This window comes from Populus alba, chromosome 13 (assembly GCF_005239225.2).
Source record: "Populus alba chromosome 13, ASM523922v2, whole genome shotgun sequence".
Lineage (NCBI taxonomy): Eukaryota > Viridiplantae > Streptophyta > Magnoliopsida > Malpighiales > Salicaceae > Populus > Populus alba.
This window is the reverse complement of record NC_133296.1, coordinates 8,647,764-8,659,391: the sequence shown is the minus strand read 5'-3', so window position 1 is coordinate 8,659,391 and position 11,628 is coordinate 8,647,764. Positions and strand designations below refer to the sequence as shown.

The 11,628-nt window shown below is 37.5% G+C and overlaps 1 pseudogene; it reads right to left on the bottom strand.

The window, feature by feature from the left end:
- Positions 1–508: 508 nt before the first annotated feature.
- Positions 509–619, bottom strand: LOC118040635 (small nucleolar RNA R71; annotated as a pseudogene).
- Positions 620–11,628: the final 11,009 nt, after the last annotated feature.

The following is an 11,628-nucleotide window of genomic DNA, read 5'->3' as shown; positions in this document are numbered from 1 at the left end:
CTTCCTTTTATTCTCTTTCTACATATGCATGAGTGTTTGGTCACGTATATTAAATGGTAGACTTTGTAGGGTATCCTCATAATTTTCAAAAAAATATGGTCAAAGAAGATAATCAGTCGCTTCATAATGAGAATAATGAGTAATAAGAATAATCGAGTTAGAACACTTAGAGACTACATAAATCCTACAAGAACAAGTGCACCCTCATGTATAGTTTTCCCTCCTGATGCATCTCACTTCAATTTTAAGTCAGGCATTATTCAACTGTTACCTTCTTTTCATGGCTTAGATTTAGAAAATCCAAACTTACATTTGAGAGAATTTGAAGAAGTTTGTAACACCTATAATGACTTAAATTATAGCATGAATATCATCAGATTAAAGCTTTTTGCTTTTTCATTAAAAGATAAAGCTAAAACATGACTACAAAATCTTAGGTCAGGATTCATTCATGCTTGGGATGAAATGCAACAACAATTTTAAAAAAGTTTTTTCCATCTCACAGAACAAACTCTTTCAAAAGACAAATCACCACTTTCACTCAAAAACCAGGAGAAACATTTTACCAATGTTGGGATAGGTATCAAGACTTGCTTAATACTTGCCCTCATCATGGTTTTGAAACATGGAGATTGGTTTCACATTTTTATGAAGGGTTAACACCTAAATATAGACAAATGGTGGAATTGATTTGCAATGTAACTTTTAAAAATAAAAACCCTGATAAAGCAATGGAGCACCTAGACTTGCTAGCTGAAAAGGCTCAAAATTAGGACACTATAGGCACTTATGAGGCACCGGGTAAAACTCAACCTCATACATCTAGTGGAGGTATGTACAATCTTAGGGAAGATCATGACCTCCAAGCCAAATTTGCATCTTTAGCTAGAAAAATCGAGGCACTTGAATTTAAAAAGAGTGGTCAATTAAAATTTGTTCAAGACATTGTATGTCAAATCTGTGAAACCAATGAACACTCAACCAATGACTGTCCAACTTTTCCTTCTTTTAAGGAATGTCTCCATGAATAAGCCAAAGCTTTAAACAGTTTCCAAAGACTCAATCATAACCCATACTCGCAAACATACAACCCTGGTTAGAGAAATCATCCAAATTTCAGTTGGAAGAGTGATAATAATAATGCACAAACTTCACAACCACCGTTTCAAACACACCATAATTTTCAAAAGTCTCATGGATATGCACCTCCTTATGATCCATCTCCTATAAGAAATCTTGAAGAAACATTGCATCCATTCATTGAAAAGCAAGGACAATCAACACTCAACTTGCTCAAAGCATGATAGATTTTAAAGATACTCTTGCAAAATTCACATATGCTCTCAGTTTTCAAGAGAAAGGTAAGTTTCCATCTCAACCACAACAAAATCCCAATGGGAAATACAATGCAAATGCAAGTAATTCTGGAAGTCATCACATGGATCAAGTCAAATTAATCATCACTCTTCGTAATGGTAAGGTTATTGAAAAACCCACTCTTGAACCTTGGGAGAAAGATTGTCGCACCCGACATCGCAGCGGCCCACAAAATTAATTCTCTTGATTATGGAAAAAGAACAGGTTTCTGGCATCCGATTCTTTTAAGGGAAAATGTCTCGTTTGAGGAGTCGCCACCTAGTATTATGGTCACTAGGAACCCTAACTGGTCAACAGAGATTCTATGATTCGGGACTGGTTACGTAAAAGGGAAGATATTATCACCCCTTAAACGTCCTGCCTAAGGCAGGCTGCATTGCTAGTTTCGTCTAAAATTGCTAAATATTTTATTAGTTTATGCTATGATAATTTGCTTATAATATTCCTGACTCTGGCGGCAGTGAATATTTAACTACGGATACTTCCAACTCTGGCGTTGGTAAATATCACGTAGCTATAAAATAAATTAGATTTAAATCAATATTTTTTTTATTCCCGACTCTGGCGCCAGTGAATAAACAAATACAATAAATTTATTTTCATGCGTGCACAATATCTTTTTTATTATTTTTCTAGCTAAATAAAATAAAATACAATAAAAGAACAGGTATAAATTTAAACCGGTATTTTTATTCCTGACTCTGGCGTTAGTGAATAAACCAATAAATTTATATTATTATTTTTATTTTATTCATGCATACATTTTTTTATTTTTTTATTTTTTTAAACCCTTTTTTATTTTTTAAAATTTTTATGTTTTGGGCTGGCCCGGCCCGACCCAACACAAATTTTTTAGGCTGGGCCCAGCCGGTCCAGCCTGGTCACTGGCTCAAGCCAGTGACCAGGCAATTTTCGCCTGCAAGCGTGCGTGAATTGTTCACGCACGCTTTGCCATAGCCACCCCTTAATTAAAACTCTAAAGCACAATTTTAACGAAATGTTTTGCAGAGTGAGCGACACTTGCCTGGGAGCAGAATGAAGGCGATGGCGTGCTGCGTTGGACGGACGGCGTGCCTCCTCTTTTCCTTTTGCTTGCTTTCCTCTCTGTTTTCTTTTTTCTTTGAGATTGTGTTTGCGAAGAACAACTTTTGGTCTCTGCTTTCGAATTCCCCTGCTCTGGACGAAGACTATGATAGTAAGGGTCCTGGTGCTGCGGGTTGGTTGGACCCAAACTTTCTCTGGTTCTCGCCCCTGCTGCCTTTCTCCTCTGTTTTTTTTAGTCTTTTGTGTTATGGGTTTTTTTTCTGGCTTTCGTCCAATCTCCCCTGTTGCTGAGGCTTTTGTCCTCCTTTCAGTCCAAAAATCCCCCACTGGTTCCCCTTTCTTTTCCAGTTTTTCTTCCTTTTTCCCTCTGGTTCTTTGGTGCTCTGGTTTACGGGTTTTTTTTGTCTCCCCCCTCCTCCTGCGCTCAGTCGTTCCATGGCTTTTATAGCCAGAGAAAACAATGCCGTTTTCTTCCAATCATAGAGTGTGATAATTGCAGGAGTAATGACTGTGCGGCGGTGGGCGTCCGTTTCGGTCGAGTGAGGAAGATGAACAGTAACGGGAAACGGTGTCATTTTGGTATTCACAGCTATATGCATTTCGGCCCTTGAATTTTGGAAAGTTTTGTAATTAAGCCCCTAGATAAATTGTAATTGGACCCCTGCATTTCAGCGCCTTTTACAAGTTAGTCCTTATACTTTAATCTGCTGCAATTGTGCCCCCAATTAATCCAAACTTTGGTAATTCTTTAATTAAGTCCCTGATTTCATTAATTAAATTAATTCCAAGCCAATTAAGTCCAAAAACTTATCAATTCTCCAATTAAACCCTTGATTGGATTAATTAAATTAATTTTCAAGCTTAATTAAGTCTCAAAACTTATCAATTCTCCAATTAAACCTTTAATTGGATTAATTAAATTAATTTCAAGCTTAATTAAGTCTCAAAACTTATCAATTCTTCCATTAAACCCTTGATTGGATGAATTAAATTAATTCCAAGCTTAATTAAGTCTAAAAATTTATCAATTCTTCAATTAAACCCTTAATTGGATTAAACAAATTAATTCCAAACTTAATTAGATTAATTCCAAAGTTTAATTAAACCCTAAAACTTCCAATCATGTTGCCCTTAGCCCAAATTTTAATTCATTCTTTATTTATTTCATTTTACTTGTTTTTTTATCATCATTTTTTTATTGTTTTGTTTTTTAGTAAATAAAATAATAATAATAATTAAAATAAAAATGGTCAAAAATTGGGTTATGACAGTTGCCCCCTCTTTATAATATTTACTATACAAAGATATTTAGAAAATTTTATTTTCTTTTAGCTTTGTGTAGTAAATTTATAAAGAAAAGTAGATACAGAGAGAATTTTTGCTTTTTTCTTTTTCTTGAAAACTTCAAAAACAATAAATTGACACACGACCTTTACAGAGAGATGTCGAAATTAAGAAACAAGTCATTTGGAAGACGACCCACCCTTTTTTTTTGTTTTTTTTGTTTTTTGTTGTTTTTTTTTTTTAAATGGATCAAATTATTTTGGGCAACCTGCCCGATGATAAAAGAAACGCGAAGAATTTCGCGGATGGTCTAATTGTTCCAAGCAACCTGCCCGATGATTGAAAAAAGAATACGAGGATGATTTTTTCTATTTTTTTATTTTTTAGGATGGTCACATTGTAATGGGTTACCTGCCCAGTTGGTCACATTGTAATGGGTTACCTGCCCAAGTGGTATATTGTAATGGGTTACCAACCCAGGTGGTCACATTGTAATGGGTTACCTGCCCAGTTGGTATATTGTAATGGGTTACCAACCCAGTTGGTCACATTGTAATGGGTTACCTGCCCAGTTGGTATATTGTAATGGGTTACCAACCCAGATGGTCACATTGTAATGGGTTACCTGCCCAGTTGGTATATTGTAATGGGTTACCAACCCAGTTGGTCACATTGTAATGGGTTACCTGCCCAGTTGGTATATTGTTAATGGTTACCAACCTAGTTGGTCACATTGTAATGGGTTACCTGCCCAGTTGGTATATTGTAATGGGTTACCAACCCAGATGGTCACATTGTAATGGGTTACCAACCCAGATGGTCACATTGTAATGGGTTACCAACCCAGATGGTCACATTGTAATGGGTTACCAACCCAGTTGGTCACATTGTAATGGGTTACCTGCCCAGTTGGTATATTGTAATGGGTTACCAACCCAGATGGTCACATTGTAATGGGTTACCTGCCCAGTGGAAAAAAAATACGAGAATTTTTCAAAAAAGGTCTAATTCATATAGATTTGAAGGAGGTGGAAAAAATGACATGATAGGGCTCGAAGGCGCACTATTCCAAAAGATGAAAGCTCGAAGGAAATGAGGGCTCGGAGGTGCGCTCGAAATGGAATGAGGGCTCGAAAACGCACTCAAAAGGAGGTAGGATAGGAAATGCACTACCTTTGATGGTCGAGGGCTCGAAGGCGCGCTCGAAAAGAAATGAGGTGAGGGCTTGAAGGCGCACTCAAAAGGAGGTAGGATAGGAAATGCACTACCTTTGATGGTCGAGGGCTCGAATGCGCGCTCGAAAAGAAATGAGGTGAGGGCTCGAAGGTGCACTCAAAAGGAGGTAGGATAGGAAATGCACTACCTTTGGTGGTCGAGGGCTCGAAGGCACACTCGAAAAGAGATAAGGCGAGGGCTCGAAGGCGCGCTCGAATGAAGATAAGACAAGGGCTCGAAGGTGCGCTTGAATTGAGGTAGGATATGAAATGCACTACCTATGATGGTCGATGGCGCACTCGAAAAAGGTGGAAAAACACAGAGATTTTTCAGGTGGCCTAATTCTCATGGGCGGCCTGCCCATGATGAAAAATTCTCAAAAAATGAAAAATTTTCAAAAGCAAATTCAATCTTGGCCATTTCAAGTTGGCCTTCCACTTGATGGATTTCGTTGGAGTTTTTCTCATATGAAATTTGCAAACTCATTGTTCAATGTCTCGAAGTTTAGATGATATGCATGCATCTTTACCTGTTTTGAAATATAGGCCCCCATTTCTTCTTAGTCTTCTTGTTGCTTGACTGATGAGGACTTGCTACCTCTGATTCGGGTCATCTTTGTCACTTGGCTTCTAGCCCACTCGAGTTAGCCCATGTAAATCTATTTCCAGATTTGTTTGCACAACTTAGCCTTTGTGGTGCCCATTGTGACCCATTTGCTTGCTAAAGAATTTTTTGACTCGTCAAATAATTTGAGAGGATCATTCATTACTCCTCGTTTCACTACTAGAAACATTCGGTGTCACTTGCTGAAAGGATCAAACTGTATTTCATAAACCAAAATGCCCCCTTGTCTTGTTGTAGGAAATGTTCCATCTCTTTTTTCTAGAATTTTTCCTTCTAAGCACAATGTTGCCCCCTTGTATTGGTCATTGCCCCTAAGGGTGCTCTGTCAGCGACTTAGACAAATTATGGTTTTAAGAAGCCATTCTTTCATTTCTCTCCTTTTTCAGTTTGGTGAAGGAATATGGGTCTAGAATGAATCTTGAAATCTTGATCTTGCATTTTGAAAACAAAAATTATTTTGATATGAGTCCAAAACAATTTGCTTTTAAAATCTTGCAACTCCTTGGTTATTTTTCTTTTTTTTTTTTGAAAAAGAGATTATTTGGTCTTGTGTTTGGCAATGATATCTTCGGTGAAAATACATCATGAGATGACCTTTTTTCAAAGTGAAGGGCTCGAGAAAAAACTCGAGGTTTTGTTTGAGAAAAATTTGTCTCTTTTTTGAACACTCATTTTTATCAGCATGAATAATAATGAATAGCTTATTCTTGAGGTCATGAATCTTATGAAAAAAATATTCTTTGCATTTTGAGAGCATTGTTTATTGTTCTAGGTTGCTTGCTTGCTTGATTAGAAAGGACTTCTACAGGTACGTAACGTAGGCTGTGGTTTTTGGCTATCAAAGAAATGGATTCATAAGGCTCAAAGAGTGTTTAGGGTTTCAAAGACTGAAGATCACGATCAATAGTTTGACTTTTGGCGTCATTCATATTTTCTTTTGCCGCTCTTCTTTGATTTGCCCCTCTTTTTTTCTTTTTCATTGCTTTGCTAGAGCATACTCACTTTATCTTGGTTATCACTTTTTCTTGTGATTTGGGCATGCCCCCTAGCATTTGAGTTTCTTGGGCTCTTTCGCCTTTTGGCTTTCTCACGGCTTTATCATCTTTCTTGATCATTGAAATTTCACTTGCCCCCAATGTGGGGTGTGATCCTAGTCGGGATATATTTTATGAAAGAAAAATTATTCAGGCTCAAAAAGGGATCACAAGGGATATACTTATTTCAGAACGTGAAAGGAATAACAAAGATGGCCTTTCCTCATTTCAAGCGCAAGCAACTATGATCAATAAACTTTGACCTCAACTAGTGTGATGGTTTAGTCTTTGCAAAGATGCATTTCATGAGTTATGAGCAACAAGTTCACTACATACCATTATTCATACACTTAAAGACACATGTTTCAAGAGTCATGGAGTAAGGGTGTTTATTCATTTCTTTTTTCTTTCTTCTTTTTAGAGTTTGGTCACTTTTATGAAGGAGTTGCTTAATTCAATTGTCATTCTACAAGTAGAATGTCAAAAATATCATTTTTGAATAGACATCAAATTATTTTTTGAAATCAAAATGCTAGATCAATTTTTTCAAAACTCCAATAGGGAAACTGATTTGTGTTAAAAGAGATGAATTGCGTCTATGAGATCGCACAAGGCTTCAAAGATGTGTTTGTGAATCTTTATAAGAAAACTCTCTCAGAAAAAAAAAAAAGAATAATGATAATCGTAAACATGATTGAATGACAAATTCATTATTTCATTGAAACTTTGGAAAATAAGTTCAACAAGAAAGAACTTATGACAACATCTCGGGCTATGAATACTGGCATGATAACATATAAAGGGGCTAAACATTTAGCGATCATTGATTGGAATTTCTGGAATATTTCAATCATTCATTCTCCTCGATAAGGGCATCTTTTCAACAGTCAATTGAAATCAAATGTAGATCATTCTCAACCTAATATCACCATAGCTTTATCTTCAAAATAATTGGTTGCTGGGAGTCGGTGTGAAGCAATTAGCTATAGGAACGATAAGTGTCTTGGCAATCACCTTCAGTGAAATCGTTCTTCTTAGTCGGGTTAGCAATCTTACCTAACCTAATGGCTTGTTCAATCCTCTCAGCTATAATAACCAAGTCAGTGAAATGTTGTGCAGAGCTTCTAACCAGGTACTCAAAGTATGGAGCTTTAAAGGTGTTGGAAAATAAATTGATCATCTCTTTTTCCAACATGGGAGGATTAACTTGTGCAGCTACCTCACTCCATCTCTGGGCGTATTCTCTTATGGACTCCTTGTTGTTCTTCTCCATAGCTTGCAAGCTTAAACGATCAGGGCCCACGTCTATATTGAACTTATATTGCCTCATGAAGGCATCAACTAAGTCCTTCCATTTTTTAACCTTGGTATTGTCCAACCGCATATACCAGGTGAGGGCAGCGTCACTCAAGCTTTCTTGGAAGAAATGAATCAGCAGTTTCTCATCATCAACCACCTCGGCCATTTTGTTGCAGTATGCTTTAAGATGAGTTATAGGGCATTGAGTTCCCGTATATTTGACAAATTCTGGCACTCTAAACTTTTTAGGAATGACAATGTTGGGCACCAAAACACATCTCAGTAGCCTTTATAGGATCATATAGGCAAATTCCCTCCAATGCTTTCAATCTTTGCTCCAGGGCAACTAATTTGTTCATACCATCTTCTTTTACCCTCTTGCCCTTTTGAGATTCCTTCTCTGTAGAATCAATGGTAAAACGACATTCTCGTGGGGTATGCTGGTTGAAAATGCATGGCTTGTTGAAAATCAGATGACAACCCATTTGCCCCTAGATTCTGTGGATTGAAGGGATTTACGAGCATAGATTCAGGCTGAGCTATAAGTGTTGCTTTTCCGAATTTATCTCTCAAGGCTTGCTCGAGTAGACTAGTAAGCCTTGTGACTTCTTCCTTAAGATTGTCCACCTCTTTTTGATGTTGGGCTTCCAATTGGGCTCTTTCTTCGTTTTCCATTTGTCTTTTTCCCGAACAAGTGTTATAGATGGGTTTCAATGGGGGACCTATATTTTCAACCTGCTAAATGTAAATCATGCAATTATGCAAAAATGCTAAAGCAATAATAAAAAATAAAAAAATGCGTATGAAATGCGAACTTGCCCTTCACGGGATGACAACCTAATTGGAAGATCCTAATTATTGAGTGCATCAAGGGGTTGGTCATTATCTAGTCTCAAAGGGTCTTTTGCATGCTCAGTGATCGTCCATGAAAGGTCGATATGAGGCTTACAAGTAGTGTCAAGATAGAGGCCCTGAGTAATATCAGTTTGGCATATCCACCACTTCCAAGTAAACAATCAAGCGAGAGTTGGATGGTTTCACGAGTCTTACCCAGGCTAAAGCCATTGGGGGTACCGTTACTTCCCCACTTATCCTAGGTTGTAAAGTGTGTGCTCCCAAAGTGATGCATGACAACATAAACAAGGATGCATGCTAAAGCAATAAATGCAGGAAAAAATAAACAAATAAACACAACAACAACAACAAATAATAATAAAAATAGCAATAATAAGACAAAAGACAAAGCTTAATCCTAGGTCCCCAGTGGAGTCGCCATTCTGTCGCACCCGACATCGCGGCGGCCCACAAAATTAATTCTCTTGATTATGGAAAAAGAACAGGTTTCTGGCATCCGATTCTTTTAAGGGAAAATGTCTCGTTTTGAGGAGTCGCCACCTAGTATTATGGTCACTAGGAACCCTAACTGGTCAACAGAGATTCTATGATTCGGGACTGGTTACGTAAAAGGGAAGATATTATCACCCCTTAAACGTCCTGCCTAAGGCAGGCTGCATTGCTAGTTTCGTCTAAAATTGCTAAATATTTTATTAGTTTATGCTATGATAATTTGCTTATAATATTCCTGACTCTGGCGGCAGTGAATATTTAACTACGGATACTTTCCAACTCTGGCGTTGGTAAATATCACGTAGCTATAAAATAAATTAGATTTAAATCAATATTTTTTTATCTCCCGACTCTGGCGCCAGTGAATAAACAAATACAATAAATTTATTTTCATGCGTGCACAATATCTTTTTATTATTTTTCTAGCTAAATAAAATAAAATACCAATAAAAGAACAGGTATAAATTTAAACCGGTTATTTTTATTCCTGACTCTGGCGTTAGTGAATAAACCAATAAATTTTTATTTTTATTTTTATTTTATTCATGCATACATATTTTTTTTTTTTTTTTTTAAACCTTTTTTATTTTTTAAAATTTTTATGTTTTGGGCTGGCCCGGCCCGGCCCAACACAAATTTTTTAGGCTGGGCCAGCCGGGTCCAGCCTGGTCACTGGCTCAAGCCAGTGACCAGGCAATTTTCGCCTGCAAGCGTGCGTGAATTGTTCACGCACGCTTTGCCATAGCCACCCCTTAATTAAAACTCTAAAGCACAATTTTAACGAAATGTTTTGCAGAGTGAGCGACACTTGCCTGGGAGCAGAATGAAGGCGATGGCGTGCTGCGTTGGACGGACGGCGTGCCTCCTCTTTTCCTTTTGCTTGCTTTCCTCTCTGTTTTCTTTTTTTCTTTGAGATTGTGTTTGCGAAGAACAACTTTGGTCTCTGCTTTCGAATTCCCCTGCTCTGGACGAAGACTATGATAGTAAGGGTCCTGGTGCTGCGGGTTGGTTGGACCCAAACTTTCTCTGGTTCTCGCCCCTGCTGCCTTTCTCCTCTGTTTTTTTTTAGTCTTTTGTGTTTGGGTTTTTTTTCTGGCTTTCGTCCAATCTCCCCTGTTGCTGAGGCTTTTTGTCCTCCTTTCAGTCCAAAAATCCCCCACTGGTTCCCCTTTCTTTTCCAGTTTTTCTTCCTTTTTCCCTCTGTTCTTTGGTGCTCTGGTTTACGGGTTTTTTTTGTCTCCCCCCTCCTCCTGCGCTCAGTCGTTCCATGGCTTTTATAGCCAGAGAAAACAATGCCGTTTTCTTCCAATCATAGAGTGTGATAATTGCAGGAGTAATGACTGTGCGGCGGTGGGCGTCCGTTTCGGTCGAGTGAGGAAGTATGAAACAGTAACGGAAACGGTGTCATTTTGGTATTCACAGCTATATGCATTTCGGCCCTTGAATTTTGGAAAGTTTTGTAATTAAGCCCCTAGATAAATTGTAATTGGACCCCTGCATTTCAGCGCCTTTTACAAGTTAGTCCTTATACTTTAATCTGCTGCAATTGTGCCCCCAATTAATCCAAACTTTGGTAATTCTTTAATTAAGTCCCTGATTTCATTAATTAAATTAATTCCAAGCCAATTAAGTCCAAAAACTTATCAATTCTCCAATTAAACCCTTGATTGGATTAATTAAATTAATTTTCAAGCTTAATTAAGTCTCCAAAGGTCTCCATACATCTGAGTGGATAAGTTCAAACACATGAGATACATGTGTAGTAGAATTATTAAATGGAAGTTTAGATGATTTGGAAAAATGGCAGATCTCACATTCAAGAGGTTTCGAGATGGAAACAAATCTTGTTTGACAGAAACAAAGGTAGGAGAAACAAATCTTTCAAGGTTAGAGAAATTTATCAACTTGTTTGACATATGATCAGTGGCTCCAAAATCAACAATCCAAAGATCATGCATATTATGAAGTTCTAATGCAATCATAAAAGCAGTCAGAATACCTTGGCTAGTGTATGGAGACCTTTCGAGACTTAATTAAGCTTGAAAATTAATTTAATTAATCCAATCAAGGGTTTAATTGGAGAATTGATAAGTTTTTGGACTTAATTGGCTTGGAATTAATTTAATTAATGAAATCAGGGACTTAATTGAAGAATTACCAAAGTTTGGATTAATTGGGGGCACAATTGCAGCAGATTAAAGTATAAGGACTAACTTGTAAAAGGCGCCGAAATGCAGGGGTCCAATTACAATTTATCCAGGGGCTTAATTACAAAACTTTCCAAAATTCAAGGGCCGAAATGCATATAGCTGTGAATACCAAAACGACACCGTTTCCCGTTACTGTTCATCTTCCTCACTCGACCGAAACGGACGCCCACCGCCGCACAGTCATTACTCCTGCA